The 22,922-nt window shown below is 40.0% G+C and overlaps 1 protein-coding gene across 1 annotated transcript in view; it reads right to left on the reverse strand.

The window, feature by feature from the left end:
* LOC145517391 (uncharacterized) overlaps positions 1-22,922 on the reverse strand; it is a 180,431-nt gene that overhangs the window by 154,616 nt on the left and 2,893 nt on the right. The window lies entirely within an intron of this gene.

Raw genomic sequence — 22,922 nt, forward strand, 5'->3', positions numbered from 1 at the left:
TTATTGACTACACCAAAGCCTTTAACTGTGTAGATCACAATAAACTATGGAAAATTCTTAAAGAGATGGGAATACCAGACCACCTGACCTGCCTCCTGAGAAATCTGTATGCAGGTCAAGAAGCAACAGTTACAACTGGACATGAAACAACAGACTGGTTCCAAATCGGAAAAGGAGTAAGTCAAAGCTGTATATTGTTACCCTGCTTATGTAACTTCTATGCAGAGTACGTCATATGAAATGCCAGGCTGGATGAAGCACAAGCTGGAATCAAGACTGCTTGGAGAAATATCAATAACCTCAGATATGCAGATGACACCACACTTACGGCAGAAAGTGAAGAAGAACTAGAAAGCCTCTTGATGAAAGTGAAAGAGGAGAGTGAAAAAGTCAGCTTAAAACTCAACATTCAGAAAACTAAGATCATCGCATCCGGTCCCATCACTTCATGGCAAATAAATGTGGAAACAATGGAAACAGTGAGAGATTTTATTTTGGGGGTCTCCAAAATCACTGCAGATGGTGACTGCAGCCATGAAATTAAAAGATGCTTGCTCCTTCGAAGAAAAGCCATGACTAACCTAGACAGCATATTAAAAAGCAGAGACATTACTTTGCCAACAAAAGTCTGTCTAGTCAAAGTTATGGCTTTTCCAGTAGTCATGTATGGATGTCAGAGTTGGACTATAATGAAAGCTGAGCACCGAAGAACTGATGCTTTTGAACTGTGGTGTTGGATAAGATTCTTGTGAGTCCCTTGGACTGCAAGGAGATCCAACCAGTCCATCCTAAAGGAAATCAGTCCTGAATATTCACTGGAAGGACTGATGCTAAAGCTGAAACTCCAATACTTTGGCCACCTGATGCGAAGAACCAACTCATTGGAAAAGACCCTGATGCTGGGACAGATTGAAGGCAGGAGGAGAAGGGGACGACAGAGGATGAGATGGTTGGATGGCATCACCAACTCGATGGACATGAGTTTGGGCAAGTTCTGGGAGTTGGGGATGGACAGGGAAGTCTGGCATGCTACCGTCCATGGGGTCACAAAGAGTCAGACACAACTGAGTGACTGAACGAACACCATACACAAAGATAAACTTAAAACGGATTAAAGACCTAAATGTAAGACAAAATACTATAAAACTGTTAGAGGCAAAGAGAACACTCTTTGACAAAAATCAGAGCAAGATCTTCTATGAACCACCTACCAGAGTAACAGAAATAAAAACAAACAAATGGGATCTAATTAAACTTAAAAACTTTTGCACCGCAAAAGAAAAAATAAACAAGGTGAAAAGACAACCTTCAGAATGGGAGAAAATAATAGCAAAGGAAACAAATAACTAATAGTTAATTTCCAAAATATACAAGCAGCTCATATAAGTCAATACCAGAAAAACAAACAACCCAATGAAAAAAATGGGAAAAAGACATAAACAGACATTTCTCCAAAGAAGACATTCAGATGGCTAACAAAGACAGGAAAAGATGCTCAACACTGCTCATTATTAGAGAAACGCGAATCCCAGGATTTGATCCCTGGGTTGGGAAGATCCCCTGGGGGAGGGTATGGCAATCCACTCCAATATTTCTGCCTGGAGAATCCCTGTGGATAGAGAAGCCTGGCGGGATACAGTTCACAGAGTCACCAAGAGTCAGACATGACTGAAGCAATAGCACAGACTGGCTTTTTCATCATCTCTAATGATACTCTTAGATGTTGTTTTATCTCATTAAGAATTTCTTCTCAGTATCCTAAATAAAAATGCACACCCCATGAATGTTCTTTTCCTTAGTGTAACTGAGTTCTTGGATGGCAAGAAGAAAAAAAAAAAAAACCTGGCTCTGGCATGTTAAACAGGAACAGAATTTGTTGGAAGCGTATCAATAACTTCCTGGCTCAAAGTGAAGGCTTAAAAACCAGATTTATTTATAAAAAGGATGAGACGCCAAGGCAGTCTTAGGGATCTGAGCTATGAGGACTAACAGAGTGTCTCACCAGACTGCGTGATCTAAAATAAATACTCTCCAACTATTTTCTTTTAATTTTCCTGTCCCTGTGCCATTTTACTCAAGACGTAGTGACCTAGAAGATTTCAACCTCATCTTGTAACTAGAGCAGGGAAGAGCATTTGCTTTTCAACATACCACGAAGGAACACAATGGCTAAAGAGGTCATTCCCCAAGAGGATATTAAGATGCTGATTATCAAAAGAACCAAGACCAGCCAACCAACTTTCATCACCCTCAGTGTCCTGTCCCAGTCGCTCTTCCCCTCTCGTCTCTTTTCTCTTGTCTTTGCTTACCTTCTAATCCTACACACACTCCGCGTAGTGGGGAAATTTTATCCCCCAACCCCCGCAAGTTATCATCTATTAATATATTCTGAAAATTCTCAAATCTGTATCTTAATCTCAGATCTCTTCCTCAAGCTTCAGACCTTTATTTCCAACTATCTACTATAAATGCCTTCATTTAAAAAGCGGGCATCTCAAACACCTCACATTCCAAATTAAACTCATTTCTCATTGCACCACTGCGCCCTGGAGTATTTCTTGGAATGGCCATGATGACTGCATGAGCAGTGACTACGAGAAAGGAAGGATTCTATTTGAAATGGGACCACTGATACAGATTCTGGAAGGGTTTCAGGCAAAGAAATGCCTGAGGTGAGACTCATGGATGAACAGGAGGTGACAACAGTCAATTCAATGCAGTGTGTGGGAGGCAAGAGAAGAGGCCTTGCGATAAATAGGGAAGTTTCATTAAAAAAAAAAAGATACCTGAGCAAAATGTCTGATATCAAAAAAGAACATGAAGTGGGTAGTTCAACATGGATGAAGCACAGGAGTATGAGCATGTCTGTGTGTGTGAATGTGTATGCGTGTGTGTTTCTTCGATAAGGAAACAAGGTCTACTTCCTAAAGACTAGAGCTGAGACTTCGCTGGTGGTCCACTGGCTAATACTCCATACTCCCAGTACAGGGGGCTAGTCCAGGAACTAAATCCCACATGACGCACCTAAGAGTTTGCATGTCACAACTCAAGATCCCACATGCCACAATTAAGACCCAACACAGCCAAATAAATAAATACTAAAATAAAATAAAAGATTAGGCTTGATTGAGCATAAAGGATATGTGACCTGTTTGGGGAGCCATAGGAAAATATTAGGAAAGAAATTCATCTATAAAATGTAATTTTGGAAAAATCTAGAGAAGGAATTGGTAAGGCTGGAAGCAAGAAGACCAATCCAAAACTAGTATAATGTTCCTATTGAGAAATGAGTGTGGTTAGATAGATGTGGCTATGCAGATAGAAAGGAAGGGAATTATTTAAAAAGAAACGTCAGAAACTGAACTTCCTCAACTTGGGAAAGAATTGAATACAATGTGAGAGAGAAAGGAAAGGATTGCTGGCTTTAGAAACTGACTTGTTGGTGATGTCATTTGTTAATGTTGGAAATAAAAAGGAAAAAGGGGTTTAGAGGGGGCAGTGGGAATGGCTAAAATTTACACTTTGAAACATTTAGTAGGTGGATCCTACAGGGGAAGTGCAGTGGACTGTTAGATGTACATAGGTTTGTATCTTGAGACAGAGGGCTGAATTGGAGCTGATGAACATGATACCATAGAATTAAGTCAGTAAATGAAGAAAAAAGATGAGTGACTAAAACAGAGACCTAGAATAGCTTTTAAAGAAGAGTCCAAGGAAGATTCCTAGAAAGAGCATTGCAAAGGATGGCCTCAGAGTGGAAAAAACGATAGCGACTTTTGTCCAGAAATTCAAAAAATGTGAGCTTTTCAAGTAAAAGCAAAGCTTTTAGGGTTGTACTCAGGACCAAGTATATTTCTGTTCTTGGGGAAAGCGGTTTTAATGGTATGATGGTGACAGTGTTCACTTTGGAACAGACTAGCACATGAAGGAGATATAAAATATCAAGAAAGACAAGTTCTAATTTTGGTTTTAGTTTTGGTTAATGTTGGAAAAGAAACACATGTTTAACTGCTGATAAGAAGTAGATTATAAAGGCTGAGAATGTAATAGAAAAGGGTAACAGGATCATGGTTCCTGAGTTACTGGAAGGAGACAGGGTACAGATATAGATTAGAAAAACAGAATGAGATAGAAAGTATAGTCTTCTACGCTATTTCAGAGGAAAAGCAGAGGATGGACCTGGATACAGACACTAGCACAGTGCTGGTTTTGTGACTTAGGACATTGTGGGGAACTCCTCTGTTTCTGTATGGTTTGCTACAGGAAGTGAAATGAGGCAGAGTTTGGGAGTCGGGGTTTGAGGAGAGCAGAAACTGCCTGAAATACCTCATGAAGCGAAACTGACAAGGAACAAGCAGAAACTCCTAATTACTGAGGTCAGATACCATGAATTCAGAGTGGCTCAAATCTCTGAAGTTGTGGAATTACTTAAAGTAATTCTGATTTACTTAAAGTAAATCGTTGACTGTTTCTCCCATTTGAACAGGTGGAAAAGGCAAACATCTAAATGCTGACATACTGGGATTTGGGCATGACGGACTTAAGAGATGTTAAAATTTTCAAAGTAATACACCACGAAGAGGGTTATTTAAGATTTCATGGTACAACAATTCTTGATGACAAAGTGCATTGGGAAGTAATGGCTAAAATGAAAGGAAAACCATGGTCTCTCATGATAAAGAAGTTAGGGGATTTAGAAATTAAGGTACTGAACGTGTCAACCACATGATCACTGAAGCCATTTTTGGATGATGCTGTAGGATTCAGGAGGGAGAAAACCCAATCCTGATTTTTCAGTCTCCAGTGAATAATGTAGGATGACAAGAAGCACGGTGATGAGAGCGATGAGATAAGTCAGAGGATGTCCAGCTGGAGGTCACGAGCCTCAAAAAGCACGTTTCATGAAAAGGTATTAGAACAGTTGTATGCGAGTGGCCATTCTGAGGTGTTTAGCTTGCAGGAGAATGATCTACCTCAATCTAAAGAACTGAAGGCAAAATGCTGTACTTGGTGGGAACCCAAGTTTTAGTTAAAGTAAGTATATTAAAATAAAGTTAAAATAAAGAAATAGAAAGACTATTCTGTGCAGATATATCAAAGATCTAAGGACCACTGAAGGTCTGAGGGCACAATAACAATTTCTGGACACAGCAGAATAGCTGTGATGGGGAGATGAGCAGAGATTATCGGGATAAGAAAACAGAGGAAGACAGAGGACCAGAAGGGCTAACATCTTGAGAGGTTAGTAAGAAGAGAAGGGATTTTAGAGATGGTGAGTATATGTAGCCCCAATTTTTCAAACTAATTGATTCTAGAATTTTCCTAATCCTGACTGCAGGGGCTGCGTGGGGGTAACTCAAACCTATGATCACATGCTTCTCTACAAAATACATTTCCTCATCTCTCGGCTAGCACATCACCATAAGGCAAAGCCACGATTATGAAAACAGAGGTAATCTGCAGAAGCAAGCACAGACCTAGAGACTAAGAGATACGGTAATGAACTGAAATTCAACAGTTCAGCCTTTGGGTGAGAGCGTCCCCAAGAATGAGGTACGCAGCCAGAAAGTCTCCTTGGCTATGTGGCACTGACCCTCTGAATTCATCCCCCGTCACTACCCAGAGTCTCAGATTGATTCTGAGCCCACAGTGTTCTCAGACTTACAGGCAGAGGAGCGGAGTGATTAAGACGTGGATCTACTGCTGTGCTGGCTTTGGGCAGTTATCTTACTTCTCTCACTTGCGATGCTTATCCGTAAAACACATGTAGCTTCCTCCCTGAGTTGTGAGGATTCAAGCAAACAGATTTGAAACACCTAGCACAAAGGTGGAATAAAATATGTGTTCAATAAACGGTGGCTTCTATTATTGCTCCCCCCCACCACTACCAAATAATGTTCTGGCAAGAAGCACGCAGAGCTCTTCTGAGACTGTGCTCACAGGACCTCGCTGAAAGGGCGGGGGGCGGGGGGAATAGATCCAATTTTAGAATAGGTGTCTCACTTCCTTCACTGAATTTTCCTGGTACTAAGCCAGTCTTCTCTCCCTGCCTACTCCTGCCTTTAAAAAAAAAACTGCAATTCGGTAGTATTTTGGACCTCGGCACTGGAAATTCTAATTCTTAATTCCAGGGAGGGACCACACAGTTCCGTATTTTTAATACTTCACAGGAGAATCTGGTGCAGAGCCAGGATTTCAGACCACGGTAGACAAGTCTAGAAAGTCATGAGTGTCTTTGTCAGTACAGGCATTAGGTGAAAATGACATTCGTAGTGAACAAGCAGTATCTCACCGATTTCACCTCTAAATAAGGGAAAGTTTGGAATAACCTCTGAATCATTTGGCTCAGTTATCAGTCCTTACTTCCAGCTTAACGTCCAGACCAGGACTGGTTTCTTCTTTAGTCACAGATCATTTCAGATAATGAAGGTCTACTCTCAGACTTCTCCACCCCACCCTCTCCCAAATTATTTCACATTCTTGCCTCAATGTCTCTGCTTCTTCTTTGCCTTTGTTTTAAAATCCAAAGGTAAAAATAAAAGTCTTTATTTCCTTTTTAGTAGATATGACATCTACACACAGTACATAATTCAAAAAGTCTGAATTGCATCCAGTGGAAAGTTGATTTCCTTTTCTGTTTCCTAGCAACCTACTCCCACTACTTGGAGACAAGCACGGTTAACCGTTTCTGGAATATCCTTTGCAAGATAAACATATTTTTACATACACATGGAGTGGATTCTATCTCTGTTTTGCCTATTTTTCACATTACAATGGGTACTGGAGAATTTTCCACATCAGTGTATACAGATAGTTATCATCCTTTATAAGAGCTGTATGTGCTCCAATATTTGAATAGAACAACATTTTATTTAGTTTCCTTGTTTTAAAAAAAAAACTACCATTTTCAGGCAGCTTTATACATACCATGAAGGAACAATATTCACACATTATGATTAAAAAGCAAGGCAAGGAGGGGAAATTATGGGACAGAAAGACTAGGAAGAATAGCAGACTGTTTTGGTTTTTTATGAAATATTTGTGACACAGAAAAGAATATTTGTGACAGATATAGATTACTATATAGAAAGATTTTTATGAAACAAAATAGAGAAACACCTCTGATCCCATCACCCAACTTAAGAAATAAAATAGCACCCGTAACTTTGAGGCTCCCTATCTGCTCCTGCCCATTCTATCTCCCAGCCTCTGCTTCTCCTTATCATTCCATTAACATACTTATTGAATTTTATATTATAGAATCATACTGCATTATTTTTTTGTGACTTGCTTCTTTTATTTATCCTTTTCTAGGATTCAACCTTTCTGACATATGTAGTTTGAATGCATCCATTTTCACTGCAATGTAATGTCCAATTCATGGACACTGGACAATTTCATTATCCATTTTTCACCAGTGAATGTTTCCATTGCTTGCAGGTTTTTCTTTTTACTATTATTAACAATGCTGCTTACACATGATTCCTTGTATAAGGATTCCTTGTATTCCTTGTATAAATGGGCAAACATTTCTCTAGTGCATATGCTAGGATTGAATGTGCTCATATTCAATTTATAAGATAAAACCAATTGTACCAATTTATACTCTATAGTTTCAGTGTCCCCATTGTCCTACATCTTGTCAAAATTTGCTATTGTCATACTTCAAATATTTACCAATGTATTGAACATATTATGGTATTTCATTGACTATCAATATGCTTTTCACTGGTTATGAATTAGAGCATTTTTTTATATATTAAAATATACAACTAAACATAATATTTGTATATATTTACTGAACATTTCTATTTCTTCCATGAAATACTAGTTTGTATCTTTTGTCCACTTTTCCATTATTTCCTCTACTGTGAAGTTTTTTCAAATTTTGCCTATTTTGATTGGTTTACTATTTCATTTATTGAATAGTACTCAAGTTTTCAATTTCATGTATAATATGACCAAAAAAATCTTCTCTTGGCATGTGGATTGCATTTTTTTCCTTTATTATATCTTTTGATGAAAAGAAATTTATAACTTTAATGGAGTCAAATTTATCAAACTTTTATGCTTTGCACTTTGTACATGTTATTTAAGAAATCTTTTCCTACTTGAAGACCGTAATGAAATTACTCTACATTTTCTTCCAAGTTCCTAAGTTTTCTGTTCACATTTAAAGTATCAGCGCATACTAAGTTCATTCATGCACACACAGATAGGTATATAGACAGACAGATGGATAGAGAGTTGTTTATGGAATAAGACACATTTTCTCCACTGATGCTCAGCGCCCACCTCATCACTGATCAAATATCCACAACTTCCTCATGCTGTTCCTCGACTATCAAATTTCTGGTATCTGTTGGTCTGTCCTTGTGCCAAGACCAGTATTGTATTCTCTGTAGATTATAATGAATCTTCATATTTAATAAAGCCTATCTTCCCACTTCATTCGACTTGAAAAATTTTCCGTCACTCTTGGCTCTTTGCACTTCCATGTAAATTTTTAAATTAATTTTTCCCATTTCCTCATAAGTTCTGTTGGATTTTAGTCAGAAATGCGGACTCTGTGATACTGATATTTTTTTAATATGTTAATATTTGCTTTATGGCCAAATATATGTCAATATATATAAATCATCTATGTGCATTTGGGAGAAAAAAGTTAGTATACCTCAATGTTACAGAAGTTGATGCATATCCATTGTATAAATATGGGAGTTTTTTCCTTCAGTTTCTATGCTTTTACTGGTATTTCTTTTCCTGCCTAATCTCTCAATTACTAAGTTTGCTAAAGCTTCTCACTGTGAAGATGGATTTGTCAATATCTCCTTGTAGTTACATCAATTTTTGTTTTATATATTTTCAAGCTATTCCATCAGTTATGTATGCATTTAGAATTATTATATCTTTCTGTTAACTATAACTCTTTTTTTCACTTCTAATGCTTTTTCCATAAAATACATTTAGTTGCTACTATTATAACTATATAAATTTCTCTTGGTTAGTATTTACACAATATATCTTTTCTGTTTCTTTGTTTTCATCATTTTATTATCCTTAAAGTTGAAGTCTATCTTGCACAGAGCTGGATTTGTTTTGTTATCAAGTGTGACAACTTGCTTCTTTTTTGTAAGAGTTTAATTAATTTACATTAATTATTAGCATTATTTTTACTCATGTATACAATGATATTTTTATTTTCTATTTGTTTTATCTTTCTATGTCTTTTTTCTCCCTTATCTTCTTTTGAAATAACTCAATCTTTTCTCATTCTACATTTTTTCCCCTCTACTGATTTAGAAGATATGCATTTTATCCTTTTCATGGTTACTACTGAAATGTTTAATATAAAATCTTTATGCCTCACTCCACCTCAGGACCACTTTGTTGCACAATTCCACAAGGTAAAGCACAAGAGGAGCCCAGCCCCACACTCTAAAGTCTTTAACAATAAAAGAATCTTTAAAAGCTTTAACCCCCTCAGCCCCCTCCTGATTGAAAAACTATTTTTGCCCTATGCTTTAGTTTTCTCTATATTTTTAATCTTATGTATTAGATATTTTGATTATTTTTTATTCAATCAATGTTTGCTACAATTTACACACATTTTCGATTTCTTTTACTTTTCCTTCTTTCTTGAATCTCAGACCTTCATTTCAAGATTCTTTTTCCCTTAAGTGCATCCTCTAGGCAATACTTGAGTGAGATCTTTCTTTTTTATAATAAGCACTGATTTTTATATTTGAAAAAAAATGTTTCATGCTTGTTCTTGAGTTTCATGATATATACAATTTAATATTTACAGTTATATTCCCTAAACACTTTGAAAATATTAATATAATTCTACTGTTGACCATCTATCTCCATCGTCACCGTGGAACCTAGCTGAGCGTTTAATTGTTCCTTTGTAGGTAATCTGTCTTTTTAACTGGGCTCTTCCATGATTATTACTATTGTTGTTGTTAACTTTATTTGTAGAGCTGTTTTAGGTTTATAGAAAAATTGAACAGCAAGTACAAAAAATTCCCATATAACCCTCACCATCTCCATGACCAACCAGTTTCCCCTAGTTTTAACATTAAGCACTAGTGTGGTATGGGTTTCCCAGAGAGCTCAGTGGGTAAAGAATCCACCTGCCAATGCAGGAGATGTGGGTTCCATCCCTGGGTGGGGAAGATCCCCTGGAGAAGGAAATGGCAACCCACTCCAGTGTTCTTGCCTGGAGAATCCCATGGACCCACAGCTTGGCGGGCTACAGCGCATGTGATCACAAAAGAGTCGGACATGACTTAACAACTGAACAACAACTAGCGTGGTATGTATGTTACAATCAATGAGCCAGTGTGATGCATTAATATGAACTAAAGTACACAGTTTATATTACAGTGCATTCTTCCTGTTGTGTATTGTACAGGGTTTGGTAAATGTACGATGACATGTCTCCGTTGTCACACAAAATCACTCCACTGCCCTAAACATGCCCTGTGCTCCCTCCCTCCCTTCCTCCTAACCCTTGGTCAACACTGATCTTTCTATCTTCAGAGTTTTGACTTTTCCAGAATGTCATGTAGTTAGAATCACACAGTATGTAGTCTTTCCAAATTGGCTTCTTCCACACAAAACTCAGCTTTGAAGGCTCCTCCATGTCGTTTCATGGCTTGACAGCCTGAGGTCTGTGGGGCCTCCTTACAAATTCACCTCAGACGCAAGGAGACCTCTAAAGTAAGCTTCTGTTTTTTTTTAAATTTTTTTTAATGTAATTAAAGTATAGTTGATTTAAAATGTCATGTTAGTTTCAGGTGTGTAGCACAGTGATTCAGTTAAACATGTATACTTTTTCTGGATTCTTTTCCTTTATAGGTTATTACGAAATATTGAGTATAGTTCTCTATGTTATACAGAAGGTCCTTATTGGTTATCTATTTTATATATAGTAGCATGTGTGTGTGTTGTGTCCAGCTCTTTGGACTGTAGCTCACCAGCTCCTTTGTCCATGGGATTCTCCAAGCAAGAATACTGGAGTAGGGTGCCGTGCCCTTCTCCAGGAGCTCTTCCCAACCCAGGAATTGAACCCATGTCTCCTGTGTCTTCTGCATGGCAGGTGGATTCTTTACCCAATAAGCCATCAGAGAAGCCCAGATATAGTAGTATGTATATGTTAACCCATAACCCAGACAGAGAAAGACAAATATATGATATCACTTACATGTGGAATCAAAAAAATGATAGAAATGAACTTATTTGCAAAACAAAAATAGACCCACAGACATAGAACAAATTTATGGTTGCCAAAAGGGAAAGGTGGGGGTAAGAGTAAGTGAGGGGATGGGATTAACATATGCATGCTTCTATTTTCTTGGAGGAAACAGTCTAGTTTCATAGGAGGAAAGACTATTCTTCCTGATGGTAGAACACTGATCCTGCCCCTTGTGAATCAACTATCAGACTACTGTACTAAGGAACATTTAACTCTTTTCTTGGCATGCCTTAACACTACAGTAGCTACTACATTGGCTGTAACAGACTCTCTCAGAAACCCAACAGCACTACCATCTACTTCTGTTAGTTCAATTTAAAAACCTTACCTATTTCCCATCTGTCCCTGTCAGTGGACAAAGGGTTATTTTCCAATACAGCTGACCATGTGATAAAATCATATAGAATAGAGGCATTCTTATCCTAAAGGAAATCAGTCCTGAATATTCATTGAAAGGACTGATGCTGAAGCTGAAGCTCCAATACTTCAGCCACCTGATGCAAAGAGCTGACTCATTGGAAAAGACCCTGATGCTGGGAAAGACTGAAGGCAGGAGGAGAAGGGGATGACAGAGGATGAGATGGTTGGATGGCATCACTGACTCAATGGACATGAGTTTGAGCAAGCTCCGGGAGTTGGTGATGGACAGGGAGACCTGGAGTGCTGCAGTCCATGGGATCGAAAAGAGTCAGACACAACTGAGCAACTGAACTGACTGAATGACTAGAATAAGATTATCTTCAAATGTTGGATTGGCCAAAATCTCACTACAATTTTCACCAACCTATGGTATTACCTTCATTCTAATATTGTTTCCATAGCTGTTATTCAAAGACAGTCACCCTCAAGGCAGTGTTAGCATTACTTGAGAAGCACAAATAAAGATTTCCCAGCTGAAAAATTTCCTTCCCACTAAGCTGCCACTAGGGAAAGAAAGAAATTAACATTTATTGAGTTTCTTCTAAATGTGAAGCACTCTCATAAAAAGTTATCTCATTTAATTCTCACAACACCCTGCAAGATGGGTATCATTATCTACATTTTGATACTTGGGGACACTAAAGGCTGCCAGTTCCCTCTGCAGGGAAGGGGTTGTGCCCTTTGTCTGTTATTCCTTCAGGATAGCCCAGCAGTGGACCCAACAGAGGGACTCAACAAAAGGTCAGCTGAATAAATGAGACTTGAAAAGTCTAAAAAGAAAACAATGAGGTCAAAAACTTTCTAAGAAGGCAAGGAAAAATTCGAACCCCATTCTGATTCCAAATTCCTAACCTTTATTAAAAGTTGCTCAGTCGTCTCCGACTCTTTGCAACCCCGTGGACTGTAGGCCGCCAGGCTCCTATGTCCATGGAATTTTCCAGGCAAGAATACTGCAGTAGGTTGCCATTTCCTTCTCCAGGGGAATCTTCCCGACCCAGGGATCAAACCCGGGTCTCCGTCTTTGGAGGCAGATGCTTTACAATCTGAGCCACCAGGGAAGCCCCAACCTTTATTAAGAGCCTAAATCAACGTGCTTCCCTGATAGCTCAGTTGATAAAGAATCTGCCTGCAATGCAGGAGACCCCGGTTCAATTCCTGGGTAGGGAAGATACACTGGAGAAGGGATAGGCTACCCACTCCAGTATTCTTGGGCTTCCCTTGTGGCTCAGCTGGTAAAGAATCCGCCTGCAATGTGGGACACCTGGGTTCAATCCCTGAGTTGGGAAGATCCCCTGGAGAAGGGAAAGGCTACCCATTCCAGTATTCTGGCCCAGAGAATTCCATGGACTATATAGTCCATGGGGTTGCAAAGAGTCAGACACGACTGAGCGATTTTCACACACTCACACACAAATTAAGACTTCCCTGAAAAAAAAAAAGACTTCCCTGACAGTCCAGTGGTTAAGACTCTGTGCTTCCACTGTAGGGGGGCATTGGTTCAATCCCAAATAGGGGAACTAAGGTCCCATGCATACCACCCAGCCAAAAAAGGGGGGGGGGCCTAAATTATGTGAGGTGCTAAGATTGTGTTACTTGAAAAACTTACATCATGGTATAACTCAAACATCACAAAAAAAGTAAAATATCTGTATGTGCTCTGCATTTTAATCAGTACCAGGGACACAGTTGGGATACAGTAATATTACTTCCCTTTTCCTATCTGAATAGAGCTACATTAGACCTTTCTGGAGCCAGTTCTCTCTTAGATCATCCAAACCACAGTCATCACTGACATCTCACATGTGGAGCTAACATGTCCATGCATTTTCTTGGCTTGAACCTACAGCAAGACTTTCCGAGACTGTATTCTGTTCTTCTAATGTGTGCCCATCACTATGGCATTATTATGAAAGAAGAACCAGACAAAAAGCAACATTTGGTTTACATTTAGTATGTGCCAGACCTGGACCTAGCCATCTAGCTAAGCGTGAAGGACTTGGAATCCAGTCCAGCTCTCCTGGATTTCCATTTCACAATAAGTTAAAAAGTAAAGAAAGGTGAGAGGTAGGGAGTAAAACTGATTAGCATTCCAACAGAAAATAAACCATATTTCTGTTACATCAGTGAAATCTAAATGCAGAGTCAAGTGGGAAAAGAAATTGAGAAGGAAAAGGAGGAGACAGAGGAGAAGACACTCTTCCCTAACTTTTCACTTACTGACTCCATCACAGCACAAAAATGCAAACCCACTGAGCTCGCTGAGTCTGTCCTTCCACTCAGTTTGCACAATTCTAACATCTTTTCACACACAAGTGCTCCCAGCATCTCTCCCTGTTACTGGTACTGTGGGCTGCTTGGAACTGGCCTTCCAATCATAGAAAGATCTACCCAAACCGGAGTGCATAAAATAGACCCCAATTTTAATAAGCCCTAAGGGGTTTACTGAAAATCTTTTATGCTTCCAATTTTCCTTGTAAACACGTCATTTTACTCCCAGAAGAAAGATATTTTGCCAGTAACAACTAGAATATGTCATCAACAGAGTCAGTACAGTGTGTCTGCCTGGAATGAGTCCCCTGGGCCACTGGCTGGGGCTCCACCAGACGGTCTCAAGGCATCCAGGTGCCCTTGTTCTGGTCCCGAGCGAGGTCGGCCTCAGCCCCTGGAGCTAAGCTGGCACTCAGTGGACAGATGCAACTGTAATCCTCGCTTTCAGATAAGAAGTGAAGGTCTTTCCCTGACCTCCCCCTTCTCCACTGCATATACACTTAAGTATTCGTTTTCCATCTCTGCTGCAATGAATAACCACAAACCCAGTGGCTTAAAATGACACAAGTTTCTCATCTCACAGTTCTGGCGATCAACATCAACAGTCTGAAATCCTTTTTTCCTAGATTAAAACCACAGTGTGGGTGAGCCTGCATTCCTTCTAGAAAATCTAGAGGAAAACCTGTTTCTTTGACTTTTCCCACCTCTAGAAGCCACATACATTCCTTGGCTTGAGGCCCTTTCCTTCATCTTCAAGGTCAAGAGAGTAGTATCATTTCTCCCTTCTGACCTCTGCTTAATCCTGACAGCTTGTCCACAATTCCCCTGGCCATCATCTGCAGTTCTCCTCATAGTCGATGACGTGCTTAGTCCCTCAGTTGTGTCCACCTCTTTGCAACCCTGTGGACCGTAGCCCACCAGGCTCCTCTGCCCATGAGATTCTCCAGGCAAGAATACTGGAGTGGGTTGCCATGCCCTCCTCTAGGGGATCTTCCTGACCCAGGGATTGAACCCAGGTCTTCTGCATTGCAGGCAGCTTCTCTACTGTCTGAGCCACCAAGGAAGCCCATAGTCTATGACACACCCCCACTAAATGGTTATTCAGACAGCTGTGGCAGGATATACAAAAGGGAGCGTTCAACCCCTTGTGTGTGAAGCCCACACACCCTATGCCCCATGCTCTGCTGCAACGAGAGGCCACCAGAATGAGACATCTGTGCACCACAAGTAGAGAGTAGTCCCCACTTGCCTTTACAGCAATGAAGACCCAGTATAGCCATAAATAAATAAAACTTTAAAAAAAAGGGTGGAGGAGTGTTGATCAGTGTGGTTCAAACCACGTCAGCCAGGCTGTAGGCTTTCTTCAAGCATGAGGCTGACAGCATCCCATGTGCAATCACAAGCTTTATGGATGCACAGTCATCCGTCTTGGTGCCTGAAATCCCTCTTACCAGGCATGAGGTGAGGGCAAGTAAGTGCTATCCTTCTCCCACAAAAGGGGGATGGTAGAAGAAGCATTAGTTGCTCAGTTGTGTTTGACTGTTTGTGACCCTAAGGACTGTAGCCCTTGCGACTGTAGTCCTCTGACCATGAGGCTTCTCCAGGCAAGAACACTGGAGTGGGTTGCCATTCCCTTCTCCAGAGGATCTTCCCAACCCAGGGATTGAGCCAGGGTCTCCTGCATTGCAGATGGATTCTTTACCGTCTGAGTCACCAGGGAATACAAGTCATAAGAATAACTTGTGAACTTGGGTCCCAAGTACACAAGTTATTCTCTCCAAAGAAGGCCTGCAATTTCCCAATAAACCTCTAGCTACATCAGCTTTTAACACTGGCCCACCTAAAGTAAGAGTAAACGAAAAAGCTATTTTTTCCCAACTCCTTTGCAAGTTTAACACAAGGAAAAATGAGGAAACTGTCACATAGATGATCTTGATCCTCAGCGGAAGCCTGAAGGAAAGGAGTTCCATTTTAATATCCTGTCATATACAGTCAGTTCTGCTAGGATGCTACATATGTGTTCCTAAAAATCACCATATAAAAACCACAGGGCTTAAGGGTTTATGGACATAATATTTAAAAACTTTTTCAGCGACACATTTAAAAAAGTAGGACTCTAATAAATATAGGAGTGCGGTTTTTCACTTGTTAAATGGTTAAGAAATACATAAATGGATTGCAATAAATACGACACTTTTCCTTGAGAAGCCTTACGGTGTGCTTGTGGACAAAGGCATCAGAAGGATGGCAACTGGTGAGTTACTGGGAAGTGGTGAAAGGAGAGTCACCAGGAGGGAGAGGAAAGGAGGGGAATCAGATGGAAGGATGGACGCCAAAGGGTAACAGTGTGGCTTGTAACAAGTGCAGTGAATGCAGGTGGCTGGCGGAGGTCTGAGGCGGGTGTATGTGTGTGTGTGTGTTTGTATTCCTGATCTGTGCATTCCGTGCTGGCTAGGTTTAGCTGAATGCAGTTTACTGTGTTTGCCTAGTGTTTCTTGTGGATGAAATCATGCATAAGCAAACATGAGATTCCTGTATGCTCGAATTATTCTCTGATACATCCATTGTGTTGGAACAAATTTGCATTTTCAAAACAAGCATTATAGTAAAACTGAACATATTTGTGTATGAGTGCTCTGATAAGATCCTCCTGAGGGAGATAAGCCAAAGGATAGTAGCTTATCAAACTATTACACCTAAGTTGTTTTCACTTTTCAGGCTTCTCTGGGTATTACTGGACAGATGGTGAGAACTAAGAATCACTCCCCTACATTAAAGGCAAAATGGGGAAGAGAGTAGGAAGATGTCTCGGGGGACACAAGAGGAAATGGAAGCAAGGAAGCAGTCTATCACAATATGAAGTAAACTTCCACTGAATTCCTGGTCCAAAAACTTCTACCTACACACTGTATGATTCCAACCATCTGACACTCTGGCAAAGGCAGAACTATGGAGACAGTGGGACTTCCCAAGTGGTGTAATGGCTATGACTGAGCGCCCAATGCAGGGGGTCTGGTTCCATCCCTGGTAGGGGAACTAGATCCTATATGCCACAATTAAGACTCGGTGCAGCCAGAGAAATAAATTAGCAAATAAGTAACTATGTAGGCAGCAAAGGGGAGGGGGGCCTCCCAGGTGGCTCAGTGGTAAAGAACCCACCTGCCAAGCAGGAGACATGGATTCGATCTCTGGGCTGGGAAGATCCCTTGGAGAAAGGAATGGCTACGCACTCCAGTATTCTTGCCTGGAGAATCCTGTGGACAGAGGAGCCTGGTGGGCAACAGTCCATGGGGTTGTCAAGAGTCAGACATGATTTAGCGACTGAACAACAATGACAGTAAGAAGGTCAGTGGTTGCCAGGGTTTAGGTAAGGAGAGATGAGTAAGCAAAGCACAGAGAATTTTTAGGGCAGGGAAGCTATTCTGCATGACACCACAACAGCAGATACCCGTTATTACACATTTGTCAAAACCCACAGAATGTACAACAGCAAGAGTGAACCCTAAAGTCAACTATGAACTTTGGGTAACAATAACGTGTCAATGTAGATCCATCAGCTATGGGAAAGGTACCACTCTGGTGGGGAGTCTTGATGGTAGGGGGAGGCTGTGCATGTGAGGGTGTCAGGGGGGTATTCGGGAAATCTCTATTTTCTGCTTAATTATGCTGTTAACGTAAAACAGTTCTAAAGAATAAAGTCCATTTAAAAAAAAAAATCCTTCCTCTGAAAAGAACTTAAATGTAGACATTACAAATATGTGTGGAGTATGAGTTCAACCCAGCTACCAGTTGTCAACAGAAAAGCCTTAAGACTTTCTCAAGCGATACTGTTCCTGCCATAGAGCTTTTCCAACCCTTGTTTCTCAGTCACAGTACCCTGAACAGAAGTTGAGAGCATCCAAAGAGGGAATCAGATTCGTATCTCTGGCACTGATCAGGCAGAAGCCCCTGTTGCATGTGACTTGTACGTCTGAGCCAGTTTATCCTGAGAACAAACAAGAAGCACTAGTTTTTGCATCCTGCATAATGCTGACTGAGAGGACTTCCCTGGTGACTCGGAGAATAACGAATCCACCTGCAAGGCAGGCAACCCAGGTTCCATTCCTGGATTGGGAGGATCCTCTGGAGAAGGGAATGGCAACCCACTCCAGTATTGTTGCCTGGAGAATTCCATGGACAGAGATGCCTGGCAGGCTACAGTCCATGGGGCCTCAAAGAATCGGGCACGACTGGTAACACCTTTCACTTAATGTTGACCGCAGAGAGGCAGGTGAGTGCACTGAGCGATTACAGTGAGCAAGCCCAGAAGAAAGCACGTCCAGATGGGGATTTGTTTTGCAAAAAGGAAGATGAGAAGGAAAGTGCAGGGCAGGGCTTACAACTAATGGGGAGAGATCCTGGGGTTAGGCTGGAGAGTAGGTCCTGGATGAGAGAGAAAGTAGTGTTTTGAGTGCAGAACTCACACTGCTGCCTCTAGGCCCTTTGTCTCATCATCTTAACAACCACAATGGCAACATATTCTCTTGCTCTTCTTAAAGAGGCACTTTTATAAATTTTTCCCAGAGAGCACAGAGCCTCCCCTCTTCCCACCCCCTCATCCCCTCTTCGTCCCTGCCATCACTTCTAACATCCCTAGTTCAGTTCAGTCGCTCAGTCATGTCCGACTCTTTGTGACCCCATGGACTGCAGCACGCCAGGCTGTCCATCACTGGCTCCCGGAGCTAACTGGTAGCTGGGTACTGGGTTGAACTTCAACATCCCTAACCTTGCTGCTATTGGACATGGGAGCTGTTTTAGCTACTTATTCCTAGACTTCTAAGTCATCCTGTTATTACTTAAGGCGTAGTTGTCACAAAAAGAGATGTAGAGTTAAGGAATCATAAATTTAAAAATACACATATAACTTAAGGGGCATAAATTGGGAGGCTGGGATTGACATACACACACTACTATATATAACAGATAACTAATAAGAACCTACTGTATAGTATAGGGAACTCTATTTGGAGCTCTGTAAATACCAATATGGGAATGGAGTCTAGAAGAGAGTGGATATATGTATATGTATGGCTGATTCACTTTGCTGTACAGCAGAAACTAATGCAACATTGTAAATCAACTATACTCCAATAAAAAGTTTCTAAAAAATAAAATAAAGAACATGAAAAAACACATAAGAATTCTTTCATCTTGTATCATTATAATAGCTTTTTAAATTTTGCTTTTAATTACTCATTCATGCTTAAATTACATGGTTTTAGTGTTCATTTCGTAATTCCTTATGCACATTATCAAATTCCAAAGCTAAAACTGCTTTCCTCAATTTGGTGCAAACTTATTTGGAGGCAAACCTGCCCTGCACTTCCAGGAGAATATTTTTATTTTTAGCCTTTATTTATCTCACTTAGAATGAGTAACCTTACATTTCACTACTGCACTAATAATACTCCAGTCAAATATTAATTGACCTGCTTAGAAGGTGCTGCCTCAAATCCCACTAGGATGTTACACAACACAGGATACATATAATTTATTACTTTTCTATAAACCAAAAATCTTGACGTCCAAAACATATTTATTAGAGTAAGGGTGAGAAGGAATTGAAAACCTGCATGATTTTCAAAGTTTTCTGTAATCCAGGAAACATAATGGTAGGTTTTAGTACACCTGCTGGAGAAACTGCTGGTTGAGGTCAGGTGTATTCTTTCTGCGCACTTGGCTACACATAATTCCCAATACTCTATGCAGATATGTGTGAGCAGATGACTAGAGGAACCTGAGATGAAGAAACACGTGATGCTGCTGTATCATGTGGTTAAGGTCACATCTCCCGCTCTGGACTTCAGCTTTTCCTTACCCACCTTGCTCCGACTAGCCTGAAACTGAGTTGGAAGCCATGTCCCAGCAGTGCCAGAGACACTTTGCTAGCCACAAGTGTGCGTGACTCTGTGGAGCAGAGACCACTTAATCAGCAAGTGCTGTTAGGTAAAGAAAAAGGTAACCTCCTCCACTATTTAATCCACAGTATCTTGGGCTTATCTTTGTTACAACACTTAACTGCTACACAACAACCTGAACCCATGGGGTCACCAATTTGAAATTAGCATGTTGGTTTCACTGCTTCTATTTAAAATATGTACACAAATATTTGAGTGGGTTTCTTTATTTAAATAAGATGCCCTTTCAGCTCACTGGTTTTTCCCCTCTTATTGAATCTTAATTAGCATGCAAAACAATTAGCTGGTCAGCACTGGCCCAAATCAACTAAACTGTTTTCCTTCCCTTTGTTTCCAGTCATTTAATAATAAGTTTCTTAACTACCAACTTTCTCAGTGTTTCTCTCAGATAGTGTACAGAAGGAGCAGCCCTCAAGGCTGTCCCTGTGTAGCTTTCAGGAGAAGGAAAAGACAAAAAGAATCTTGAGTCTCTTTTTAAAAAGATCTTTCTAAAGGGTACTAAGAAAATAAATAAATAAATAAAGGGTACTAAGGGGATAAACATGTACAAAATATATGCTTATAAACTCTGGGAATTCTTTTTATTGACTCTTTATGATTCTTGAATTTCTAATCAGTCTAGCCTTGATCCATTCACTAGCTTTTTATTAATATCCTAAACATGCCAACCAAGACACTGAAACTCTATCCAATCAAACCAGACTGTCAGGAACATACTGATAGACCTCTAGATGAGCCAGTCAGCAAATCCTCAGCTATACTGAGAAAACTACTGGTTATCTGAGGATCCAAAGTACTGATACTTGATTAGAAATATCAATGGTACCCTCTAGCTACTTAACAACCAAAAACAATGAGATAATCAGCAAATCTTCATAGTGAGAAAGCTATTGGTTGTTTGAGAACCCAGAGTATTAATATTTGGTTTGAAATACTGGTGGTATCCTCTAGTCACTTAACAACCAAGAACATGGTTTTATTATATGATATTCTCTGTTTATGACTACATTTTGTTATCATTTTAAGATCTTAAATTTTGTGCCCCCAAAAAGTAAATGTTTTTCCACTTACTTGGTCAACTAAATGCAGAATAAAGAAAGAGAAGAAGGAAACTCAAACATGGGAAGGAAAAAAAAATTGAGTGTAACGTAGCATCTTATTCCTTCCCACCTGTGATTTTTCTCTTAGAAATTCTTTATGAATGAATTTGGTACATTAAAATAGTACAATAGTTCCCAGTACGTCAATGACCTCTCTTAATTCAAATATTTTTTCCAACAGACTTTTATTTGATATTCTTCTACCCTGCTGATCTGCTGCTGCTTTAAGCTAAACTGAGGATTTCTTCCAAAGCTCAACACTTGGCCCTATGTTCTTCTTGATCTCCAGTCTTTACTAGATACAAAGTGATGTCATTTCACACTTCCATTATTTTATATATATGACTGTAAAATCACTGTAAAAACCCTTCATGCAGCCCGAATCTGTCAAAAGAACTGATTTTCTGTCTCTAAAAGCCAAGGAAGGGACTTGCCTGCTGGTCCAGCAGCCAAGACTCTGCACTTCCAATAGAGGGGGCCCAGGTTTCATCCCTGGTTGGGGAACTAGACTCCACCTGCTGCCAACTAAGAGTTTGAATGCTGCAACTAAAGATTCTGTATGCCTCAACAAAGATCAACAATCCCGTGCGCTGCAACTAAGACCCAGCACAGCCTAATTAATAATTTAAAAAAATAAATCAATAAAAGCCAAGGGATTCACTGTTCTTTCCCCATTATGTGCCACAACCTCCCTCAAATGCAAACGTTTTATCAAACAAACTGGATTCTTCACTTAATTTCTACTGAAGAAAAATAAAGCCCGGTGATTAAAAAAAACAGGCTCTGAAGTCAGTACACCTAGGTGGATATTGTACATCTGGGCTCTTCCACTTGACAAATGTGTGGCATTGGGCAACTTCTTTAACCTTTTCACAGCGTAAACATTATACATAATACTTTGCCTACAACAGATGTTTAATAAATGTGAGAAAATATTTTCCATCTGGGATACATTATCCAACAAAATATAATCTTAGTAGAGAGAAAACACATACTAAAGAAAATACTTCAAGTCACAGGTGTTCTCTTTGCCTCCATTTCATCAATGCCCTAAAGAAGCTTCAAAGCAATGGCTTAATTACCTAAGCACAAAGGTGTGATAATCAGTCATCAGGGTGGAAAGCTAGGGTACAGTCCTGAGAGGGCCATGCTTCCAGGAAAAGGGAAAGGATCTGAACCCAGACAGCCAAGATACCATCCATAAATGGAAGATAAAGGTGGTAAAACTGAGAAGAGGCGCAAAAAATAGAACGTGATTTCTAGCAGACACAAACTGCATCATTAATGAGTCTTCCACAGCAAGCTCCTTTTAAAGACCTATTCTTTGCCTCTTCATTAAGGAGCCAGTAAGAAAGAAGATCAAATTATCTGTTCAACTCCTGAAGAGTTCAGAAGAACCGTGCTGTTCTATGTGAAGGATACATTTTATTCTCCAACTATGATAATGGTTAAAAATCACAGACTTGGAGCCAGATCACTTGGGTTCAAATTCTATTTCTACTCCTTGCTGGCTCTGTGAACATGGTCCAAGTCAAGCAACCTCTCTGTGCTTCATTCTCCCACCTGGAAACTGGTCATAACAATGGTAACTATATCTCTGGATTGCTGTGAGAATGAGTAAATGTGTTCAAGGACTTAGGATAATCCCATACAAAGAATAAGTGCTATAAGCATTTGCTTTCATCATTATTACTATTATCATTCTATTTCAACACAGTTCTTTTCTCGAAGGAATTGTCCCACTGATGACAGCAGAAACCAATTTAAATACTAGTGATGAGGTCAAAAGTAATTCCCTGCCTGTTGGGATTGTTTATCAGAGGGTGGAGCTTGCTCTGTATCAGCTATACACGTATCACCTGTACAGACATCTATGTATGATGTTGAGTGATAAGGGGCAGCCAAACTTGGGCCATA

This window comes from Giraffa tippelskirchi, chromosome 8 (assembly GCF_054371585.1).
Source record: "Giraffa tippelskirchi isolate mGirTip1 chromosome 8, T2T-mGirTip1v1.2.pri, whole genome shotgun sequence".
Classification (NCBI taxonomy): Eukaryota; Metazoa; Chordata; class Mammalia; order Artiodactyla; family Giraffidae; genus Giraffa; species Giraffa tippelskirchi.